The sequence below is a fragment of the Geotrypetes seraphini genome, chromosome 3 (assembly GCF_902459505.1).
Source record: "Geotrypetes seraphini chromosome 3, aGeoSer1.1, whole genome shotgun sequence".
NCBI classification, from domain to species: Eukaryota; Metazoa; Chordata; class Amphibia; order Gymnophiona; family Dermophiidae; genus Geotrypetes; species Geotrypetes seraphini.
Window position 1 is genome coordinate 393163243 of NC_047086.1, and position 25763 is coordinate 393189005.

The 25763-nt window shown below is 41.8% G+C and overlaps 1 long non-coding RNA gene across 2 annotated transcripts in view; it reads left to right on the forward strand.

Annotated features, from left to right (window-relative positions):
* Nucleotides 1-862: 862 nt before the first annotated feature.
* Nucleotides 863-25763, forward strand: part of LOC117356925 — a 55883-nt gene continuing 30982 nt past the window's right edge. Inside the window, exons 1-3 of one of the 2 annotated variants that reach the window (XR_004538741.1) lie at nucleotides 863-990; nucleotides 3574-3812; nucleotides 4511-5041. This is a non-coding gene — a long non-coding RNA (uncharacterized LOC117356925). Of the gene's footprint in view, nucleotides 991-3573; nucleotides 3813-4510; nucleotides 5042-25763 lie in introns of those variants that run through there. The other variant, XR_004538740.1, reaches the window with a different exon arrangement.

Below are 25763 nucleotides of genomic sequence, written 5' to 3' on the forward strand. Positions count from 1 at the left end.
GATCCAGGAGCAGAAGAGAGTGATGGAGAAATGCTGGATAATGGGAGCAAGGAAAAAGAGGGAGAATACTGGACCATGGGTGAGAAGGCAGGAGGGAAGAGAGACGGGATAAAGAGATGAGAGGTTATGAGGATGGAGAGGGGAGAAAGGGAAAGAATATGCTTGCCCCCCCCCACCCCCAGTCTACCCCTGGGCCCCCTCCAAAATTAAGTTCTAGGTATAAAACTTTGCTGTTTAAGAGGGTTAAGCCATTGTAGGGTTACCATATGGCTCCAGAAAAAGGAGGATGGATTGAGACATCTGGGTTTTACTTCCATTGCTTTCAACCCAGATGCCTCTATCCATCTTCCTTACTTCCATTGATTTCAAAGGAAGTAAAACCTGAATATCTCAATCCGTCCTCTCTTTTTCTGGAGCCATATGGTAACCCTACCTATGCCATTGTAGACTATAGAGGTAAATGGCCTTGGAGGTAATTCGGAGGGTGACTGAGTGAGCCGAAACATGTGCAAGACGTGTGGAAGGAGAAAACAGTGTTTTGGACACATCAACTTATTAAATTCATGCTGTTCGCAGAAAAATAGGAAATGTGCTGATAGGAAAGGGTGAATCCATGTGATCCGATGACAAGGGTACATTACTTTTTCTCAGAAGGTAATTCACTTGTCACACTCCTTTACTTAGACACGAAATCATGTGACAAAAGGAGCTCTTTAATGTGTTGACCGTGACTCCTCGAGCGCCTTTGCAAAATTCAATGGTTTAAATTCCTGGCACAGAGGCACAGTTTAGTGCTTGTAAAGAGCACGTTCAACCTACCCCCCCCCCCCCCCAGCTGCAGCCTTTGGAGAAGCCAATGATGTTCCAGAGCTGTAAATGTCAGCTCTGGAATATCATCACTGCCTTCTCCGAGAGCTGCTGCCGCCTGCTCATTTGATCTGAGAACGAGGGCAGACATCATTTCTCAAAGGACTTTTGTGCCAACAGTGGGTAAGTGTGGCAGGGTTATTTATGGGCCCGATCGCATTGTACTTTCCAGTCATTATTTACGACGCTCTTGTGCTGAACCGGCTGGCCCGGCTGTGGGGCAGCGATGCCTTGCATGTGTTTACGAGAGCCGGTCGTTGGCAGAAGCATTCGCTGTCTGGCTGGTTACGAGTGTGCTCAAGAAGCCTTTTTTTTTCTTCATTTATCACTTTTTTTAACCTTTATGTTGGCTGTGCTTTTATCTCTTTTCGACTCTGCTAAGACTGTCTAGGTGTTTTGTTTTATAATTTATATTCTGCATATCCTACAATTCTATGCGGATTACAAATCATTCAGGTACTCAAGCATTTTTCCCTAACTGTCCTGGCAGGCTCCCACTCTTATCTAATGTACCTTGGGCAAAGGGGATTAAGTGACATGCTCAAGGTCACAAGGAGAGCAGGGCGGGATTTGAATGCAGAACCTCAGGGTGCCAAGGCTGTAGCTCTAACCACTGCACCACACACTCCCTGACTGAACCATATCCATGTCATTCTCTTCCTGGTTGGGTGGAGAACTTTTCAGCGCTCCCTCATTGCGACATTCCAGAGCTGAGATTGTGATGTCATAACGCCTCATTCCACCAGTGCCTAAGAGCCAACTTCATCAGTGATGTCACAATGGCTTGATTGTGGTGCTGGAAAGTTCTCAGCCCAACCAACCAACGTCCTCAATTCTGACCGTTATTTTGTCAATTTGCAGAAACAAAATTCTCTGTTTTGACATCGTTTCAGATCATTGATTTTTTTGGGTTTGTTTTCTTAGAATTTATAGTCCACATATCCTACAATTCTATGCGGATTACAAATTATTCAAGTACTCAAGCATTTTTCCCTAACTGTCCTGGCAGGCTCCCACTCTTATCTAATGTACCTGGGGCAATGGGGATTAAGTGACATGCTCAAGGTCACAAGGAGCAGGGCGGGATTTGAATGTAGAACCTCAGGGTGCCAAGGCTGTAGCTCTAACCACTGCACCACACACTCCCTGACTGAACCATATCCATGCCATTCTCTTCCTGGTTGGGTGGAGAACTTTTCAGCGCTCCCTCATTGCGACATTCCAGAGCTGAGATTGTGATGTCATAATGCCTCATTCCACCAGTGCCTAAGAGCCAACTTCATCAGTGATGTCACAATGGCTTGATTGTGGTGCTGGAAAGTTCTCAGCCCAACCAACCAACGTCCTCAATTCTGAGCGTTATTTTGTCAGTTTGCAGAAACAAAATTCTTAGTTTTGACATTGTTCCAGATCATTGATTTTTTTTTTTTTTAATAATTTATATTCCGCATATTCTACAATACTATGCGGATTACAAATTATTCAGGTACTCAAGCATTTTTCCCTAACTGTCCTGGCAGGCTCCCACTCTTATCTAATGTACCTGGGGCAATGGGGATTAAGTGACATGCTCAAGGTCACAAGGAGCAGTGTGGAATTTGAACCCACAACCTAAGGGTGCCAAGGCTGTAGCTCTAACCACTGCACCACACACTCCCTGACTGAACCATATCCATGTCATTCTCTTCCTGGTTGGGTGGAGAACTTTTCAGCGCTCCCTCATTGCGACATTCCAGAGCTGAGATTGTGATGTCATAATGCCTCATTCCACCAGTGCCTAAGAGCCAACTTCATCAGTGATGTCACAATGGCTTGATTGTGGTGCTGGAAAGTTCTCAGCCCAACCAACCAACGTCCTCAATTCTGAGCGTTATTTTGTCAGTTTGCAGAAACAAAATTCTTAGTTTTGACATTGTTCCAGATCATTGATTTTTTTTTTTTTTTAATAATTTATATTCCGCATATTCTACAATACTATGCGGATTACAAATTATTCAGGTACTCAAGCATTTTTCCCTAACTGTCCTGGCAGGCTCCCACTCTTATCTAATGTACCTGGGGCAATGGGGATTAAGTGACATGCTCAAGGTCACAAGGAGCAGTGTGGAATTTGAACCCACAACCTAAGGGTGCCAAGGCTGTAGCTCTAACCACTGCACCACACACTCCCTGACTGAACCATATCCATGTCATTCTCTTCCTGGTTGGGTGGAGAACTTTTCAGCGCTCCCTCATTGCGACATTCCAGAGCTGAGATTGTGATGTCATAACGCCTCATTCCACCAGTGCCTAAGAGCCAACTTCATCAGTGATGTCACAATGGCTTGATTGTGGTGCTGAAAAGTTCTCAGCCCAACCAACCAACATCCTCAATTCTGAGCGTTATTTTGTCAGTTTGCAGAAACAAAATTCTTAGTTTTGACATTGTTCCAGATCATTGATTTTTTTTTTTTTTAAATAATTTATATTCCGCATATTCTACAATATTATGCGGATTACAAATTATTCAGGTACTCAAGCATTTTTTCCTAACTGTCCCGGCTGGCTCCCACTCTATCTAATGTACCTGGGGCAATGGGGATTAAGTGACTTGCTCAAGGTCACAAGGAGCAGGGTGGGATTTGAACCCACAACTTCAGGGAGCCGAGGCTGTAACTCTAAACACTATACCACCACACACTGTTTTCTCTTTCCATTCCTTCATAGGTTAGTGTAACGTTATCTTCTTCAAATGATTCCCCCTTCGTTTATACATGGAAACAAACTTGGACGTGGCCACAGAGAAGAGCGTCAAGGCGAACACACGGATAAGTCGATTGCTGACACATCAGCAGATAGCATGCGCAAAGGCCCTCCAGGCGGGGCCCTGAGCCGCCAGCGAGGGGGGTGCTGGAAGGGAAGAGGTGCTGAAAGAGAAACTGGGACAAAAATGCCCAGGCAACAAGGTAGAAGAAATTGTTTTATTTTGAATTTATTAACTGGAATAGGTTAACTTTGGGATTATGTGCATCACAATTATTTTTGTATTGTGTTCAGTAGCATAGTCATACAGCTGATTTGGGGGGAGGGACTGGAGCCCAAAATTAGGGTGACGGGTCAAAAGCGCGCGCTGACAAAGGCGCGCCGAGACAACTGAGCGCAAGGCGGAAGCCCGTGCCAAAGAAAAACAGTGTTTTAAGAGGCTCCGACTGGGGGTGTTGGGAGAGACAGAAAGAAAGGGGGACAGGGAGAAAGAAAGAAAGACACACATACAGAAAGAGAGAAATAAATGCCTAAGTCTACACATCTATTCTAGCACCCGTTAATGTAACGGGCTAAACAACTAGTTTCTTTAATAAGACATTAATTATTTTTTTCTGAGGCCCTCCAAGTACCTACAAATCCAAAATGTGGCCCTGCAAAAGGTTTGAGTTTGAGACCACTGATTTAATGAGTTCCCAAACCAAAGACAATGCACATTTTTAAGGCATTATGTAAAAAGATAGGGTTGTTTATCATTACTTTACATGAAAAATAAGCCTAAAAATTAATAAATACAGTACTGTACTTAGATATTTGCCTATTAATTATTTTTTTTAATGCTCAATGATAGTGCTAAATAATTTTCTTTTCTGCTCAGTGCTATCACTGCTCATTTTCTTAGGACACATGATGAGGAAAAAAAGCGTAAAAATAAACAAAATGAACACAGAAGCCAGGACCACAAGGGGAAGTTCAAAAGGCAAGAGCTAAGGCATGACCCCCCTAGTCACCAGGCAACTGACACTGACAAGTTCTAGATTGATGTGTCGAGTACCAAACAAACGAAAAGTACCGGAACATAACTTTCTCGTCCAAATGCGATGAGTCCCAAATTCGATGAGTTTCAAAGCAGTCGAGTACCCAGGTACAAGTGTATTAGATTTCCAGTGTGGGTGCATTTTTGAGAGAAAAATAGTTTGCACATTACACTTTTATAACAGCAAAGAATTTCGATCATTGTTGCTCACAGCCGTTTCTTAGACATTTTAGAAAATACCTGACTAGCTGACTCATTTAAATATACGATTGTGCTTAATGTTTATAATCTTTTGCAAACCGCTGTCTTTAAGTATAATGTTATGTTATGTATGAATTAATTTTATCATTTTCAATTTGTTATGTCTATTTTGTGTAACTTATTGATTGTCTAGAAGGGAGTAGGATAGACCAGTGTTTCTCAACTTGGTCCTGGAGTACCCCCTTGCCAGTCAGGTTTTCAAGATATCCACAATGAATATGCATAAAGACATTTGCATATAATGGAGGCAATGTATGCAAATCAGGTTTATGCCGATTCAGTGTGGATAACCTGAAAATCTGAGTGGCAAGGGGGTACTCCAGATCCAAGTTGAGAAACACTGGGATAGACCACGTCAATTTTGAGATAGACAATCTTTATTTTGGTGTAAATAGACTCAAAATATAATACGCATAGAACTCTATAAATAAATAAATAGTCCCATAAATTAAGTGTCCTATGTTGGAGAGATCCGGTGGATGACCCAACACGGTACATGTTTCAGCCTCCGAGTGGAGGTCTGCCTCAGGGGTGTGGCTATGGGTCCACTAGATGTCACTCCAATGCTGGGAATACAAACTTTTTTTTTTTTTTTTTTGAAATCTTTATTGATTTTCAAGGCATATCAAAAGTGCAACAATTATACAATCAAAAATATCAAAAAATAGCACTTACATAGTTTCAAGTTTATTCAGTTTTTGATGAATCGCCTATTATAAATTCTAGGCGATGTACATGTTACAATTTTACTATAAGAAACTTACAAGATAATTCAAAAATACAAGATACAAATGATACATACATGAGTTTAGGGAGAGAGGGGGAAAAGTTACAATAATAGGGTATTGTTAAAAAAAAAAGAAAAAAAAAAAGGAAAAAACAATAGGGAGGGTATTTATAAAACCAGAGCACAATATAAAAAAGAATTAAGAAAGCTGTGTTAAAAATCATAGGCATCTTTAAATAAATAAGTCTTTAAAAGTGATTTGAATTTAACAGAATCAGGTTCAGATCTAATATACTGTGGTAACATATTCCACCATTGAGGGCCCATAACTGTAAAAATATCTAGTCTTCTGGTTCCAATAACCTTTAAAGATGGTACTGAAAGGAGACTCTGTTCCGATTATCTTAACGAGCGTTTTGGCTTGTATGGAATTAATAACTTAGATATGAACTGCGGTTCATTAAAAGCTAATGTTTTAAAAATAAGAAACATTATTTTAAACATAATCCTATGCCCAATGGGTAACCAGTGTGCATCCTTCAAAAGAGGTGAGACATGGTCATACTTTTTTGCATTATAAACTAATTTTACGGCAATGTTCTGGATAATCTGTACCGTAATCTCCTTTTCTCCTTATTTGTGATATTTAAAAATAAAGCGTTACAGTAGTCGATTTTTGATATTATAAAAGAATGGATTAATATTTTCAGGGATGAAGTAGTAAGGAATTTAGAGATTGATCTAATTTGACGAAGTTTGAAGAAACAGGTTTTAACTATAAGAGAAATATGATCATGGAATGAAAGATTCGCATCAATTACTATTCCAAGGATTTTAACTGAGGGAACCAATTCAATTTGAATGTTTTTAAGATAAAAAGGATTACTAAGTGTTATTTCTTTTTTCCAAGTAAACATACTTACAATTAACTGAAACAAATTACCCTCCCCCCAACCTCCCCCTCCCTCCCTCCTTGGATGTGTGTATCTGTTAATTAACGTTTTAATCATTCCGTTGTTTAACATACGACTCCAATGGACTCCAGATAACTTTAAAAATCTTACTATTCCCAGATTGTTCTGCTATCATCCTTTCATATCTATAATATAAACAAAGTGTTTCCCACCAAAAAGAAAAGTTCAACCTATCCCAATTTTTCCAATTTCTAGTTATTCATTGCATGGCCACCCTAGTCATAATAATAAGACGTCTATTTTTATATTTATCGATTGGATTATTAAGTTTTAACAATGTCCCAAATAAAACCACATCATACGACAATGGAATCGAGACACCCAATACCAGATTGATTTTGCGCCAAATTGACTTCCAGAAATTAAGTATCAACAGGCGATAAAATAGCAGATGATCCAGTGTCCCTACTGCAAGTTGACAGTGCCAGCATCTGTGAGGGCTTCTTTTATCAAGCCGCGCTAGCGGGGTTAACGTGCGCGACTTTTCATCGCGCGCTAACCCCCGCGCTGGCCTAAAAAAAACTACCACCTGCTCAAGAGGAGGCGGTTGCGGCTAGCACGGCCGGCGGTTTAGCGCGCGTTAGACCGCTAGCGCCCCTTTGTACAACGAGCCCCTAGATTTTGAGTTATCCAATTTTTGTAAACAAACAGGGGTCCAGAATATTCTATGTAACCAAAAAAACCCCCCAAAGGCTCCTTCTCCGAAGCTGTGTTAGGGCATTAACACGTGGAATAGCGCTATAAACACTGCTATAAAATTAATTAAGAAAAAGAAAAATTGGCTTCCAGTAAATTATAGAATCTATATATATAAAATCGGATGTATGTATGTATGTGCCGCGATCACGCAAAAACGGCTTGACCGATTTGAACGAAACTTGGTATGCTGATCCCTCACTACCTGGGGTGATATGTTCTGGGGGTCTCGCGGCCCACAACTCTATGTTGCTTGCTCAAGGGTGGGTTCACCCAACAATTTATATGTTCTTGCTCCTGGAGGTGAAACTAAAAATGTTGTTTATAATCAAGTTTTGCGTTAGTTGTATTGTATTCATTTTGTCAAATATTTCACATTATAATTTGAATATATGTGTGTGTGTGTATGTATGTATGTTCCAGCATAACTCTTCAATGCATGGACAGATTTCAACCAAACTTGACATACACATTACTTACTATCTGAGGACAAACACTGTGGGGGTGGGAAGGGGGGGATATGTAAAAATGATTGAAAATGACAGATTTTAGTATCTACCCCATAGTGTTTTCGGGCTCACACATGAATACTCAGCATAACTCTGAAACGCATGGAGAGATTTCAACCAAACTTGGTACACATATGACTTACTATCTGGGGAAAAATATTGTGCTGGTGGGACGGGGTAAAATACTAAAATTATCAAAAGCGACAGATATTTATGTCCAACCCATAGTTTTCGGGCTCGCATAGATAAATACCGACACTCCCGATGCCGTTTAAGTCTAAGTTCAGCCCCATAGAGAGGGACATTCCTTTGGGACATGTGGAGGGTAGGGGGTTGGGACATGGGGGTGGGGCATATGGGACATGTGGTGGGGGGGTAACGTGGGGGTGGGACATGTGGGACATAGGGGGGTGGGACATGTAGGGGGTTGAACATTTTGGGATAAATAAATATCCGGGCAACGCCGAGTAATCAGCTAGTCACTTATAAAATAGCTCTACTCACACATAAAACACTTATAAATAAAGCTCCCATATTTTTAGAAAGATATCTAATTCCATACTCCCCCATAAAATCCTTAAGATCTGTAGATAAAGCCCTGTTAGTAGTACCTTCCTTAAAAGTTTTATACTCTAAAAGAGATATGATTTTTTCTGTTACAGCTCCACAAATTTGGAATTCACTTCCACTTAATATAAGAGAAGAAAAATCTCTTAGTAAGTTCAAAAGTCTTCTAAAGAGCTGGCTATTCAAAGACGCTTTCCAATAGATTGGTCATACTCTACAATTGATTCAGGTAGACGATTTAATAGAATAAAGCGGGTATTTGTTCCCTTACCTTTTGTGGCTTAACCCTTCCCTGGTTTTATCTTTACTCTTAATTTTTTTTTAAAAATTGTATTTACGTTTATTGTTTTTACCCCTTCCCCCCCTTACATATAATATTGTATTGGTAATGAATAATACTAAATAAACTTGAAACTTGATTGAGCTGGCGTTAGTTCTAGCCGCGTAGCGTGCGGTAATATCCTGCGTGCGCTAAAAATGCTAGCGTACCTTAGTAAAAGGAGCCCCAAGTTTGTCTCATAGATGCTGACGCTGTACATCTCATTCTCCAAGTCCAAATCCATGGCCATTGCATAGCAGAAATATGCTGCTTTGTTTCTATACTCCAAATGTCTCTTAAGCTTGTTTTAGGTTTTCCCCCAGATATTCAGATATTAATTTATATACCTGGCGGCCTGATGCCCTTGAAAATCTGTCTGAAAACATAGACCAGGCAAACTATACTGACTTTTTAAATTGCGCCAGTCAGGAAACAACTCTTTCTGAATGGCCTGTTTCAACTGCAACCATTTATAACATTGAGAGTTTGAAATGTCATATGATTGTTGTAACTGTAATAAAGATACCATTTTTTCATTGAAAATGACATCATTTTAGAGTACGAATGCCTGCCTGCAACCAATGTTTCCAGAGGATTTTAGTCTCACCGATTTGTATCTTGGAGTTCAACTATAGGGACTGACATTTGGTTTGCTATATCGGAATAGGAGTTAAGGCATCTATAAATTTTAACGTAATCCAAGTTGAATGAAAAATAATATTGTCCTTATATAGTCTTAGAAAGCTTGATACTCAATATATGATTAAGATAAAGCGGGGCCATAAGATGACTTTCCAGAATCAACCAATCCGGCAGATTCTCCATGAGTTCAGGAAGGATCCAATACATAACCTGATACAAAATAAAACCTTGATGATATCTGTAGAAATTTGGAAAATTTACCCCTACCATCGATTAAGATGTTTGCAATGATACTAAGTCTATTCTAGGAGTTTTACCAAGCCAAAGGAATTTTGAAAGAATCCCATTTAGTTTTTTGTAAAAAGTTGATTGAAAATAAATTGGTAACAAACTACAGGTGAGATCATCATTTTGATAGTTTGGACTCTCTCCCACCAAGAAAGATGGATTCCAATGCTTACACATTTCTTTGACCTTCAACAATAAGGATCTTTCATATCCTCCAATGTTTTTTGAATCATTATACCTAAATATTTTCTTCCCTCTTCCTTCCAAAGGACTGGAAAAGGATCAAATATTCCTTTTACATTCAATGGAAGAACCTCTGATTTGCTCCAATTTATCTTATATCCAGAAAATTTACCAAAACGATTAATTAAATCCAGTAAATGAGGGATGATTGATTCAGGATTTTTCAAATGAACCAATATATCATCTGAATAAGCCAAAACTTTATAATCTCAACCTGCATATGGAATTCCCTGTATTTCCTCTGCCTGATGAATAGCCAACAACAATGTTCCAAAACAATATCAAAAAGCAAAGGATCCTTGTCTAACTCCCCTCTTTAAACAAAAAAATTCTGAGAACGTATTATTAATATATAATCTGGCTGAGGGGAAACTATGCAAGGTTTGAATCATTTGAATAAATCCAGAACCTATCCCAAATCAGTCCATTGCTTGGTACATAAAAGTCCATTCTACTCGATCAAAGGCCTTCTCTGCATCCAAGGATACAGAGAAGGCTGGATCCTCTATTGTTTTTGCAGAATGTCTTCGAGCAACAAAACCCGTTTGATGCATTCCAATAATATAAGGGAGAGCCTTAGCTAATATCAGAGCCAATAGTTTAGCCAAGATTTTTCCATCCACATTAAAGAAATAGGCCTAGAGTTTGAAACCAACATGGGATCTCTGTTTGGCTTTGGCAAAAGAATAGTAAGAGTTTCTGCCATAGTACCTAATATCTGACCTCTGGTCAGTTGTGATTGATACAATTGAAAAAGATGAGGTAACAGTATACTTTGAAAAGATTTGAAAAACTGAAATTTGAGGATATAGTAGTGCATTTAAAAGGGTGTGGAGCCCATTTACATCATTTATTGAGTCACAATAGCTGTCATGTACCTTTTCTTTTTATTTGACCTCCTTACACATCCAGGGTGGGAGAGAGGGAGATGGGAAAACATTATAATTATTATTCATTATATCTATTCCATTGAAATTATACATGTGGTTCTATTTTCATTGGTTATGGGGAGGAGGTATGTGTGTGAAAATGTTTGTTTTTTAAAAATATTTGTATATATATATATATATATATATATATATATTTTATTTATTTTTTTTATTCTTTATTGATTTTTAAATAATAACAGTGCATTACAATAAATTATCACATTCAAATTGGAAAAAACACTTTAAACATATAAATATTTTAAAACATATCATTTTCTCCCCCTTTCCTTTAAATAATTAAAAATATATATATTTATAAATATAATTCCAAAAAAATCAATAACCGCTCATATTATTACTATCTCCCCTCCCTCCCACCAAACATTATTTGTATATTTAAAGTGCTTTTGTTTGATTCATTTATGTTCAAATTCACTGTATTGCACTGTTAATAATTGAAAACTAATAAAGATTTACAAAAAAAAAAAGAAGAAAAGATTTGAAAAACTCCACTGTAAATCCATCACTACCCAGAGCGGATCCTGCTCTAAGATACTTCAATGCTGATTGGAATTCTGAAAAGGATATAGGCGCCTCAAGATTTTCTTGTACATGCTCTGGAATTTTGGGCCCACGAATTGAATTAAAAAAATCTCTACCTTCATTCTCTTTATTTGAATATAGCTCAAAAGAGTATACACTTCTCCCTCCCTATTCGTGGGAGTTAGGGGCAGAGCCAGCCCGTGAATAGGGAAAAATCACAAATAATTTTTGGCCGGCTCTGACCCACCCCCGGACCTTACCTGGTGGTCTAGCAGTGAAGCGGGGCAGGAGTGATCTTCCTACACTCCTGCCCCATGCGAGAGCCGTGCTGCCGAGTTCCCGTGGTCTCACGAGACTACAACAGGAACTCCCTGTTGTAGTCTCGTGAGACCACGGGAATTCACAGCACGGCTCTGCACGGGGCAGGAGTGTAGGAAGATCGCTCCTGCCCCGCTTCACTGCGAGACCACCAGGTAAGGTCTATGCTCCGATCGCCCCCACACCACCTCCGATCACCCCCTGCCACCTCCGATCGTCTCCCTGCCGTCTCTGATCGCCCCTGATCGCCTTCCTCCCAAGTCCCGGGGCTGTTTGTTTTTTGATGCCAACGAGCGATTCTGAGGGTGGGGGGTGGGGGGCCTGGGAAAAAAAAACATAGATAATCGAAATCGGAAGTTTAAAGGTTTATAATAATTCAAAAATTGGTTTAAAACATCAGTTATGTGGGTGTAAATCTTGCCTTTTTCATCTTTTAATGGCCGCAATCTTTTCTCTTCTCTTTTTAGCTTTAAGATAGTTAGACAACACTCTTCCCGCTTTATTCGAGTTTCCATAATACACCGCCTGCTGACGAAACAAATTGTGAGAAAATCTCATTATATTTATATTTAGCCTTCATTAGGGCAGTTAAAATTTCTGGATTCCATTTTATGTTTAAATGTTTATTCATTTTAACGTGCAAAAAACAACTACAACCAGAGTAAACAATACAGAATACAGACATATTTGCACAAGATCGAAATCATCCCTCCCAACCCCCCACCCCCCCAACATAACCCCAAACAGAAAATCCCTGGAGAGAAAAAAAAAAAAAGGATATCATGAGTTCAAAAGTCTGTTCCTGGCCACCGAAGTAAGGGTCATCCAAAAGCGCTCCCAAATCACAGTAAATCTGTGGCCTGAATCAAGATCAGTGAAGTGCCTACGTTCCAAAGAGGCATGGATGATCATCAAAGATTTCCATTGGCTGTAGGTCGGGGCATCGCTAGCTAGCCATTGTAGTCGTATTGCTTTTTTACCAAATAATATGGCTCGAGCCAAAAAGGCCGACACGCCTTTAGGTTTGGGAGAGACGACAGCATGGAAACCAAAAAGCGCTCTAGGGGACGGAGACCACCGCCGACCCCAAAGAGTGGAAATGGAAGATCCCAAACGATGCCAAAACTGAAGGACACCAGGGCAAAACCAAAACATATGGCCCAAGGATGCATTTACTTGTGAACATTTAGGGCATTGATGAGTCTGAGAAATGCCCATCCGGTAAGCTCGTATGGGGGAAATGTAAAGGCGAAGGATAAATTTCAATTGTAGTTCCCAGTGCAGAATATTAGTAGACAGTTTTCTCAAATTTTTGAGAACTTGCTGTATCTGACATGAAGTAAGAGTACATTGTAAATCCTCAGCCCAAGTTTCTGCTAAAATATCAAAGTTGTGTCCAGCTTGACTGTCACGAATACCCACATGATGAAAACGAAGTGTCTGGATTCCATTTTAAAGCCAATTTTGAAAACGAAGCGTCTGCTAGGCTCTAAAAGTGACTTGAAACATATACAGACCTTTCTTTTCTTCTACTTATTGATTGTCCCCATTGAAACATTATTAGATCCCTGAAGAAGGTAAAGGCCAAACCACGGTCCATAGGTTGTTTTAATAAACTCAGCATTGCACTCATTGATGCACTTCCTGTGGGTGATCATCATCATCCGTGGCCAGCTCCTTGTTCTTTCTTGTGCATCTTGTTCTTGATGGGAGGGGGGGGGGTTTCTCTGTTGTGACTGTTCTGTTGTTCACAAGGGCAGTAAATGTGGCCCTTAAAAACATAAACATAAGAACATAAGAATTGCCACTGCTGGGTCAGACCAGTGGTTCATCGCGCCCAGCAGTCCACTCCTGCGGCAGCCCCTAGCTCAAAGACCAGTGCCCTAACTGAGTCTAGCCCTACCTGCGTACGTCCTGGTTCAGCAGGAACTTGTCTAACTTTGTCTTGAATCCCTTGAATCCCTATAACAACCTCCGGAAGAGCGTTCCAGTTTTCCACCACTCTGGGTGAAGAAGAACTTCCTTACGTTTGTACGGAATCTATCCCCTTTCAACTTTAGAGAGTGCCCTCTCGTTCTCTCTACCTTGGAGAGGATGAACAACCTGTCTTTATCTACTAAGTCTATTCCCTTCATTATCATGAATGTTTCGATCATGTCCCCTTCTCAGTCTCCTCTTTTCAAGTTTCTCTAATCTCTCGCTGTACGGCAACTCCTCCAGCCCTTTAACCATTTTAGTCGCCCTTCTCTGGACTCTTTCGAGTAGTACTGTGTCCTTGTAGCATCACCAACACCAAGCTGGTCTGAGGAGCAGAAAGCCTTGCCCAGAACGGAGCCTAAAGCACCGTCACTGAACCACTGGGCCAACCCCATCTCTCTCAAAATGACCAAGTCCTTACCTCCGCATCACCCCAGACGCTACTGCGAAAGCTGAACACCAGGATGACATCTGGTGTAATGACACAGCCCTTTATCTCTGAATAGCTGGTTATAATATCATCTAGAGCTATATTCCTCTGACCTTGCCCAGATAAAGGCTAGATAGTCTCAAATCTGTATGGCCTTGGCATATGTTTCAGCGTGTCGCTGCTTCTCTTTTGAGATACACCCATTCTGGTATTTACACAAAGGTTGAGATATGCTTTTTAAATACAGAGTGCCTCGCCTGTGGAGCAACGCTGGGGACACAGAAAAACCCAGCAGTGATGCTATAATCAACTATTGGGTGGGACGGGGTGGGGATACAGGAACTCTGGAGAGGTTGTAGAAAGTACTTAACTCTCCCCCGTGTCAGGGAGGTTTACTTCAGAAGCATTGGTAAGATGGAATTATGACACAACCAGTAGGGTTAGTAATGACATGATAAGAAACGAATGATGAGTGCCATTAGGGTCTCCTGTCATGGGCCCTGCAATTAGCAGGGAACATACAGTAATTCACTTTTCTACACATACACAAGGCTTTCTCGTTTCCAAGCTCTGTTGGAAGGTCCCCGAGGGCTCTTCTGACCACTCCTTCAGCCCTGCTAACTTCTACAAACAGTTTACTGATGGTTTTCCCACATGCAGAGGAGTCATTTCAGCTAACCTCATGGTAAACAGCTTTTCTAATTGTATTTCAGTGCTAGGATTCTAATTTCCTTCTGGGCTCTGCAGGGAAAAAAGGCTCTGCCCCACCCTCACTAAACACAGATCTGAGATCTTGGGTCATGGAGAGGCTGCCGCGCTCAGCCAGCTCATAATGCCAGGAAAAAGCGGCAAGGGCTTCTTTGTGACTGTAATTTGCGCAGCTAAAGACATCGCTTACGAAAGAGTCCATCAGGCGTAATGCAAAAGATCCTTCCACATCCCCCGAGCCAAAAGCCTCCTGCAGCTTCAGACTGCTGACTAACTACACTTCTCCCTCCGTATTCGCTGTGATAGGGGATTAACAGTCCTGCGAATACAGAAAAACTGTGAATAACTTTTTCATATGTTATTCGCTGTTTTCTATTAAAAACCTTCGTGAATAGGGTGTAACCGCGAATAACACGGCGGGAGACCTGGCCTGCTCCTGAAGAGGAGGCAAAACACGGTGAAGAAAGTGCTGGGAATCGGCGATTTTCTCTGTAAACGCTTGGAATCAGCGATTTCTCTATGCAAGCTATGCAATTTGGGAGGAGGAGCCAGCAAGCTAAAAACCGTGAATAATCAAAACCGTGAATGCTGAAACCGCGAATACGGAGGGAGAAGTGTACCTGCCTGGCTGTAGCCCCTCCCAATCAAGCACGCAGGTGGCCTCACAAACCTTGCTACATATTTAAACAAAGGCCTCTCTGGGCGGAGCCCCTTTTTAAACTTAGCCTCTGTTCTGAATGGCCTCCTCATTCCTCCTATAGCCGGTTAGTAATCCATTGTAAGCTCTTCTGTTCCCGTCCATTCTCTCTTTTGGCCCGGTCCCCTTTGCTTTCCCTTCCAGCCTACACTCTAAAATAAATGCTATCCCTTTCAGGAGTGACTACAAACCAACCTCAGCAGCCCCCTCCTCTCTCTTGCTGCCTGTAACCCCCGACTTCTGCAGCCTCAGACTGGTGCCTATTGCCTGGCTGTAGCCCCTCCCAATCAAGCACTCAGGTCCATATTTAAACAAAGCCCTCTCTGGGCGTTGTGAGCCGCTGGCACATGATGCCCCTTAGGCTCCTCCCCTTGCACCCCAGGATGCATCAGGAAGAGGAAGGTTCACCATTTTAGAGTGGCAGACCTGCGAACAGGAGGGACTGTGCATCCCTCCTGCTGTCTTCCTCACATAGAGGTATGGAGGTGGTTTAGGGGGTATGGGGGTGATTCGAGATGGGGGAAGGGGGCATCCGGTGGCAGGAGGGAGTGGGCAACCCTCCTGCTGAATTTTATTAAAGTATGGGGGGGTCAGTTTGACTCAGCAGGGCAGAGAGGGGGGGTTATGGTGGCAGGAGGGAGTGGGCATTCCTCCTTCCACACATCTGTGTCATAAAAAAAGATGCTCCAAACGGTGTCGGGTCAAAAGCACGCCGGGACAAAGGCGCGAGCAGACAACTGAGCGCAGCACGGAGGCGCGCGCCGAAGAAAGACTGTTTTTAGGGGCTACGACAGGGGGTGTGGGGGGAACCCCCCCCACACTTTACTTTATAAAGATCGCGCCGCGTTGTGGGGGGTTTGGGGGGTTGTAACCCCCCACATTTTACTGAAAACTTAACTTTTTCCCTGTTTTTAGGGAAAAAGTTACGTTTTCACTAAAATGTGGGGGGTTACAACCCCCCAAACCCCCTACAACGCCGCCGCGATCTATATTAAGTAAAGTGGGAGGGCTCCCCAACAAAAACCCCCGTCGCAGCCCCTAAAAACAGTCTTTTTCTTCGGCGCGCAACTCCATCTTGCGCTCAGTTGTCGGCGCGCGCCTTTGTCTTCCGCGTTACTGTCTATGAACCGCTCCAAACAGCTGAGTGGCAGAAGGCTGCTTTGAGGCTTTCCCTGCCGCTCAGATGTTTGGGCTTCCCCAAAGCGGCTCTGCACATGTGTGAGAGCTGGTTTCTTAACGAGCGATTGGCTGCCCTCTGCAAAGCTCATTTGCACGAGAAGCCAATTGAACATCGATCGCTGTTTATAAAGCGGACCACTGCAACCTCGCAGGGCCTTCACGATCGGTTTTAGTGCATCCAGCTCTCGGCTCCTCCAGACTTTGGAAGTGTTTGCAGCAAAGCAGTTAAGGGTGGGAGGAGGACATATCACGTTGCCTTTAAGAGCTCATCTTTAGGAAACCCTGCTTTTCGGAGCTGCTTCCGCATAATTGCTGACAGGAATGCGCAATGACAGGCTAGATTTCAACCAGCAACATTTAATAAAACAATTCTTACTGAGAACCACAGTGATCTGGTTAGCCTTGAATCTCCCTCTGTATTCTTGCTGCATTCATCCAAGACTACCATATGGGCCAGAAAAAAAAAGAAGATGCATTAAGATATCCAGGTTTTAGTTCAGTGGTCTCAAACTCAAACCCTTAGTGGGGCCACATTTTGGTTTTGTAGGTACTTGGAGGGCCGCAGAAAAAAATAGTTATTGTCTTATTAAAGAAATGACAACTTTGCATGAGGTAAAACTCTTTATAGTTTTCCTTTAACAATTAAAGGGAAGATTTATAAACTATAAAGACTTTTACCTTATGCAAAATTGTCGAACTATTTTTTTCTGCGGCCCTCACATTTAAAAAAAAAAATAATAAATAAAAATAAAGTTATTATTTAAAGTTTAATATCTTTCCTTTCTCAAAACTGACACATTTCAATCACTATACTGAAAATAAAATCATTTTCCCTATCTTTGTTGGCTGGTGACTTTATTTTTCTGTGCTTTTAACTATGTTTCCAGGGCCTTCTTGTCCTTTGACAGCGATTGGCTGGGCCGGAACTTCCTCCCCGACGTTAGAATTGGCGTCGGGTGCCGAGAATTGGTCGGCTCCGAGCTGGGGAAGATAAGCAGGGAGAGCTAAGACCTTGGCGCTGGCCTGTTCCCCCGATTGCGGTGGCTTGAGGGAGGGCAGTGAGAAGGGAAGGGAAGCAGATTGGGGACCCCTGCTTTAGGCGAGCCGTAGTCACAGTCTGTACGCGATTGTCCTCTCCACAATTGGAAAACTTGTGAAGTGGAAAGGACAGATTGCGGGCCGCAAAATAGTCCCTGGGGGTGCCACATGCGGCCCCTGGGCCGCGTGTTTGAGACCGCTCTTTTAGTTCCATTGAAAGCAATGGAAGTAGAACCTGGATGCCTCAATCCGTCTTCCTTTTTTTGGAGCCATATGGTAACCCTAATCTAGACCAAAGGCCAGCAGAATTAGTCACTTTAGCACAATCAGCAGCAAATACAAATGATTTATTTGACTGATTGATTTAAAAAAGTTTTATTCTGCATATCCTACAATTCTATGCGGATTACAAAAGACATCCAACATGCAAGAGGACATGCAAATAACAGTTTACAGCCTAACAAAATTCCAGACGCAAATAAAATAAATAAAACCATAAAAACTATGACTTTCTGCCTTCTCCTACTTTACTGGAAACTGACAGGAAAGACTAAAACGGTTAGGGTCTCTTCAGCTTGGAAAAGAGACGGCTGAGGGGAGACATGATTGAAGTCTACAAAATCCTGAGTGGAGTAGAACGGGTACAAGTGGATCGATTTTTCACTCTGTCAAAAATGACAAAGACTAGGGGATACCGCGATGAAGTTACAGGGAAATACTTTTAAAACCAATAGGAGGACATTTTTTTTCACTCAGAGAATTGTTAAGCTCTTGAACGCGTTGCCAGAGGATGTGGTAAGAGCGGAGAGCGTAGCTGGTTTTAAGAAAGGTTTGGACAAGTTCCTGGAGGAAAAGTCCATAGTCTGTTATTGAGAGAGACAAGGGGGAAGCCACTGCTTGCCCTGTAATGGTAGCATGGAATATTGCTACACCTTGGGTTTTGGTCAGGTACTAGTGACCTGGATTGGCCACCGTGAGAACGGGCTACTGGACTTGCATTTGGAGGGCAGAGCCTGCAAATGGAAAAACCGTGCATAACCGTAACTGCGATTGGGGAAACCGCGAATACGGAGGGGGACGTGTACAGAATTTCATTGCCTTTCTGATCTATGAAACAAGATTCTCCAGGCCTCTATATCAGCACAAGCCAGAATTTCTATATTATCCGAGAAAGACCAATGCCTTAACCCGATCCCCTGTCTCTGTAATTTCCCAAGACGGAAGCAAACAAGAAAAAAAAAATAACGTGTATATTCAAGAGGGGGGTGGGGATGATTTATTGTTTCCTTTAATTGAAATGAATTGTTTGGGTATTAGGGGAGTGGAATATTAGATTTGAATTAGCTTCTGATAGAATTTTAAGTGATCTTAAAGTATAAACTGTTTTTATTTTATTTTGCACTTATTGAAAGTTTTTAAAATTAATAAAGAATTTAAAAAAAATAAAGAAACAAACAAACCCCAATGCAGCATGTGAAAAATAAATGTTTTCCAGATGGAAATGAACTATTGATAATGATTTTGAAGAAGCTCATTAAAAGCAATAATTCAAATGCATACGGAAAAGGCCATATTCTTCCCAGATAACCTCAGCATTTTCGGTTAACTCACTACATGTGGGGCCCTCCTGCCCCCTACCTATAAAATAGTGTGAATGTGGCTGAGAAGCAGCTGGAATGAAAACCCATTTGAGATGGAACAGAGCCCGGGAAGCAATCATGAATTTCGAACTTGTACGTGTTCAGCTCTTTTTCACCGTGATATACGGCCTACATCTGTCCAAACAATGGGCTGCTTCTTCCTCTGTTTTCCTGGACTGAATTTACAGCACATGGTGTAGCTTCATCTCTACTACCAGGCCCAAGGGTTCATGCAGGGTCATGCTTGTCAAGCTGCCTTACAGCTTGGGTGGATTCCATGCCACTTGGTTCATTCAACGGCCCTGCCAGGGAATTTTATTTTCTTCTAAGAGACATTAAGAGATATTGTAATGTTTGTTCTTTAAGCATCCCTTGACGTGTTCACGTCAGACACGGGAATTTTCAGCGGCCCTGCCCAACACGGCAACACTAGGCCCATTTTCTACTATGGACTTTCCTGGTTGTCATAAGTGCCCTATATATAGAGTTCCACATAACTCGACCCGTTCCCTGCGGTCTACTGCACAGGGGCTGCTTATGGTTCCTTCCTTGAAAATCATAGGAACCAGATGTCACGACATTTTTTCAGTTATGGCCCCCCCTTACCTGGAATACTCTTCCTTTATACATCAGAGAAGTTAAAGATCTTAATTTATTTAAAACTAATTTAAAAACTTTTCTTTTTAAAGCTTCTTTTAATCTCTAAAATAACTCTTTTTACCCATTTTATCCCAATCCCAATGTTTTTTCCTTTACTACTACTACTACTACTACTAATAATAATAATAATAACTTTATTTTTCTATACCGCCATAGTCAGGCGACTTCTAGGCGGTTTACATTGTAAGAAGGCTGGACATTCAGCGAATAACAAAAGATCTTAATACAAAACAATAAGTCTACATACAATACAATACAAAATAGTACAGTACAATACAATAAAATAAAATAAGACTAGATACAATACCATGCAATGTGTCTAATACAATATAATAGTCTAATGGGAAACTACCGTGCTAATTGGCGTTCTATGGGTAATGAATACCTGAATACTTTAGAGCTTACATATGAGTAGGAGTTCTATGAGTAGAGGAAATCTGGATAGGTGAGGAGCTTCTTGAGAGGAAGAAAAAGGCGTTTAAGGGGAGGGGAGTCCTAGTGAGGGAGGGTCCTCGTGAGGAAGGGGACAGTTTTAGTCAACGAATTTAGCGAATAGGGCGGTTTTGATCGATTTACGGAAGGCACTGTAAGACAGATTGGGTTCGTTTATGTAGTTTTTCAGCCAAACTTGCTGTCTGCTTGCTTGGAACTTAAAGGTTCTGTCCAGGAATGATTTGTATCTGCAGCCTGTAATCTTTGGGTATGCAAAGAAGTTATTGTTTCTGGTTGCTCGTGCGGGGTTGTGCACTCCTTCTCTTTTTATTATGAAAACAGTATTTTGTAACTTTTGCCCTCCTTTGTCCTTCCCCTAAAGTATTCCAGTTCGTCTGTATTGTCAGTCTGTTGTTTACCCCTCTTTTAACGTTGTATACCAAACATTTTAATGCTGTATACCATATATTTTCAATGTTACTCGCTTAGTATGTAATAAGCGATTTATCAAATTTCAATAAACTTGAAACTTGAAACTTACCAGATTTTCCAAAAGGAAAATCCGGATTCCTAATCCCGCTCCCAGCCCCACCCAGTTACACCCATCCCTGCCCCCATTATGCCCCAGCCCCGCCCCCCCTGCTGCCGGATGCCCTCATTGGGCATGAGGGCATCCGCGCTTGCACGTATCTGACGTGGTGATGTCATCGCGTGGCATCCACGCATGTGCAGGTGCCTTCCTGCCCGACGGTGATTTCTTCAAAGCTTTTCAAAACACGGACATTGTGCCAAGTTTTGAAAAACCGTCCGGTCCCTCAGACATCTGGTAAACCTACCCCTATACAAAGCTTGGGGAGGCCCACAAGAGGACCCTCTCCATGGACTGTCCTGCTGCTCCAACGGCCAGCAGATCTCCTACTCTCCCGTGGCACAGTGGTACTAACTGCCTTGATTTCAGCTGGTAGAGAGGCACCGCACAATTGAAAGGAGCTGCCTCGGGGCCTTGGCTCTTCCTTATGACGCATCCTGTCCAAGCAAAACAGGAAGTTTCATCAGAGGAGGCAGGACAAACCACAGGGAAGAACCGAGGCCCTGAGGCAGCTCTTTTCAATTGTGCGGTACCTCTCTACGAGATAGATTTGCAAAACCCTACCTTCAGAAAGGCAAGTGTCTATGCATAAAGTGGGAAAATATGGGATGGAAACAACCCTGGCAAGCAAATCTGGAGTTGTGCGTAACTAGGCGTGCCTGGGGGTGGGGCTAAGGGGGTCCGGATTTTACGAAAGGAAAATCAGGCAACCCTAAGTAGAGATCCAATACAAAGAACTTCCCTTAGTCTTTGTCATATTTGACAGAGTGAAAAATCGATCCACTTGTAGCCGTTCTACTCCAGTCAAGATTTTGTAGACTTCAATCATTTCTCCCCTCAGCCGTCTCTTTTCCAAGCTGAAATGCCCTAACCGTTTTGGTCTTTCCTCATACGAGAGGAGTTCCATCCCCTTTACCATCTTGGTCGCTCTTCTTTGAACCTTTTCTAGTGCTGCTATATCTTTCTTGAGATAAGGAGACCAGAACTGAACACAATACTCCAGAAGAGGTCGCACCATGGAGCAATATAGGGGCCTTATAACATTGTATCGTGAGCCCTCCAAAACCCACCCAAAACCTACTGTATCTACATAAAGATGACACCTGCAGCCATAAGGACTTTTGTGGTGTACAGGTGACTACGGTAAGTTTTGGAGGGCTCGTATATAATATAAGCAGGAATTTTAAATGTGGCATTCGCTGCAGTACCCCCTAGAATGCCCCTCTGCTGTTATCAGATGTCTGTGTGGCCAGTTTGCTAAGATTTCTGGCTGCTTGGATGTCCCAGCTTGTGTTTGTGTGTTTTTTATTTGGACATGGTCAAAAAATATATATGTACTAAAGACCAAAACGTCTAGATAGGTCATTAAAAAAAAAAAATAGACATCTTGCTGTTTTGAGAATGGACATTTTTTCTACTGGATTTTTGGATGTTTTCCCAAAACGTCTAAACTCAGACTTAGATGTCCTATTGAAAATGCCCCTCATAGGATTTGCATTTGCACCTTTCTAAACCCAAGTTCAACTCAAGTTGTCGCTCCTATTGGATGTGCTATGAAATACTCTTCCATTTGCCAATGTCCTTCTAGGTATTTTACAAAAGACTCCACATTTGGAAGAGCCCTTTGTAAAATACTGGGTAATCAAGCACATCCCAACCTGGACATCTCGATTCCCATCTCAATGCACTATGTCAAATAAGCCTTCATATCTTCAATGCAAGTGGCATTTCCCTTCGTTGCTACCAGAGGTCATGTTCCTATAGTGTAGCTATGGAACAAAGTAGATACTTCTTTATCGCAAGCCTCACTGGATCCACACTTGTCCAAAAAAAGTTTTTAAAGCTTGGACAAAAGTCTTACATGAGACTGCTCCTCTGCACACCAGGAAAAGGAGAGAATTAGTTATACTCAAATGCAAAGTTAAACAATTGGAAAGACGTGTGGTTAAATCTAGGGAAGAAGAGGATTTTTCAACTTGGAAAGCTTATATATACCACTGTAAACAAAATATTATTAACTGGCAAATAAACCCTCATTTTTTCTAGAGAATATTAGCCAGAGTTTTAATTCTAGTAAGGAGCTTTTAAAATTGATTAGGCTCTATACACAGCCCCCATCACAAAATAGTCGTATATCAATTATTGCCTAGGTCGGATATTGCATATTTTTTTTCAATCTTGGACAAAATATTAAAATCTCTACCTCGGATGGAGGTGGAGAGGTTTACTGCCCCATACAGAAATATTTGATATTTCAAGGGACATTCCAGTAGATTGTATTTGGAGAGCATTTAGATTAGCTGAGACATGTGATATTAGAAGCAGATGGCCGTAGTCTGGGAAGGATGATAAATGAATGATTAGTAGAATAAGTACATAATTAACTCCTCCTTTTACAAAACTGCAGTACGGTTTTTAGCGCCGGCCACGGTGGTAACAACTCCGACGCTCATAGAATTCCTGTGAGCGTTGGAGCTGTTATCACTGCGTCCGGCGTAAAAAAACGTGCTACGGTTTTGGAAAAAAGGTGGGGGGGATAAGTATTAGAAGATATATAATATTAAATAATAAAAGAGAAATACTGTTTCAAGAAAGAGGTATCAAATTATTTTCAATCAGCCTTTTCCTTGATACCTACGACTGAACAGATTGTGAGCTCTATATATGAACTCATCACCTACCAATACATGCTAATATTAGAAAAAACAATTATATAATAATATATGCAAATGGACTAATTTAATTTACCTTGAGATAATGAAAAAGGCATGAGCTAATATTGAAATACGTAAGAGACGTTTTTGCTAAAATATGTTAAAAAAAAGGGGCTTAGTGCATTTCAATATGGGTCTTTCCCAAATGCTAAGCTTATTATTATTTTTTTTTTTTGTTTGAAATAATTTTTATTGAGCAGAAAGTAGAGAACCGATACATCAAACAGCAGTGCGCAAACTCCGTGCGGAGGCAAAAATACAAAAGTTAAAACAAACAGGCAAATCGAGGGTGTCCGAAACCAAGGCCCCGACACCCCCCCTTCCAAAACTAGGCCCCCACAACTCCAGAAGCAAGGCTGGTAACAGTGATCAAAACAAAGAGCAAACAGTTCAATACTCCCTTGTTTGTGACGAAGAAGGAAAGAGCAAAGAACGGGAAGGGGTGAAACGCGGACCTGACGGACCTCGCGGATCTAAACCCGCACATCCTTAAAAATCTGAGGTCCGTGCCGCTTATAGTTAGCTTCTGGCTCTGACGGACCTCGGTGACATTGTAGCGCTGACGGATCCTAATACTTTTCCCTCCCTATGCTGAGACGGATCTGTCAGCGCTAAATTGTCACCGAGGTCCGTCAGAGCCAGAAACTAACTACAAACGGCACGGACCTCAGATTTTTAAGGACGTGCGGGTTTAGATCCGCGAGGTCCGTCAGGTCTGCGTTTTGCCCCCTTCCCACAAAGAACCAAAAGAAAATCCCCCTCATACAAACCAGTCAGGCAACTCATTCACACGCAAACACACCCATACAAGCAACCCCCAGACACCCTCCCCCCCTATTATTATTATTATTATTATGTTCTTGTAGACCGCCATACCCAATGAGTTCTAGGCGGTTCACATCAATTAATTAAGATCCGATCTGAACACGGATTTACAACATTTTGTCGGAGTTACAAGCATCGAGGAAGGAAATGTCGGAGCATTTTAGCAGAAATTTATTAGAGTTACCCACCCCATCCACCCCTTCGCCCCCCCCTGAGTGATTGGGTGCAGAAATGAAACTGTCCCAGTGAACTGACCTCCAACAAAGTCGCTTCCCAGAGAGACCGATACGCTTATTATTAACGTGTCAATAACATCATTGCCCCAGGTCCAAGAGGAGTACCTGTCTAAGGGGTCCTTATATTAAGGTGTACTAACCGATTTAGCGTGCTTTAAATGCTAAGATATAATGGATGCCTTAGTATTTAGCGTGCGCTAAATTGGTTAGCGCACCTTAATTAAAGGACCCCTAAATTACGTAAACCACTTTGATTGTAACCACAGAAAAACGATATATCAAGTCCCAGTTACAGATTGTTTTTTTTTTAACGTTGTCGTTAGCACTTGGTAACTGCAAATAAATAACACGGAGGTGGCCTAGAGAATGATACGGGGACAAATTTTCCCTGTCCCCGTGAGATCTCTCTATCAGTGTCCCATCCCTGCGCGTTCTGTTCCTGTCCCTATCCCATTCCTGTGTGCTCCGCCTTAACCGCACCAGCCTTAAACACGTAGGATTTTAAAGGGTTTGAGGCTTGAGCAGATGAGGACGGAGCTTAGGCATTGGTGGAATGAGGCATTATGACATCACAATCTGAGCTCTAGAATGTTGCTACTTATGATTTTAAAGGGTCTGAGGCTTGTGCAGATGAGGACGGAGCTTAGGCATTGGTGGAATGAGGCATTATGACATCACAATCTGAGCTCTAGAATGTTGCTACTTAGGATTTTAAAGGGTTTGAGGCTTGTGCAGACGAGGATGGAGCTTGTAGGAATGGGGCAGGGACAGGAAAAGAACTTGCGGGAATGGGACAGGAAAATGAGTTCCCGCGGGGACAGGGAAAAATGTGTCCCCGTGTCATTTTCTACTTGGGAGAACAGTATAGAAAACTGAATAAATAAATAGTGTGAAAAGTCTCAGCCTCTGGTAACCAGAGCTGGTATTGTGATGTCATAATGCCTCACTCCACCAATGCCTAAGAGCCAACCTCTTCA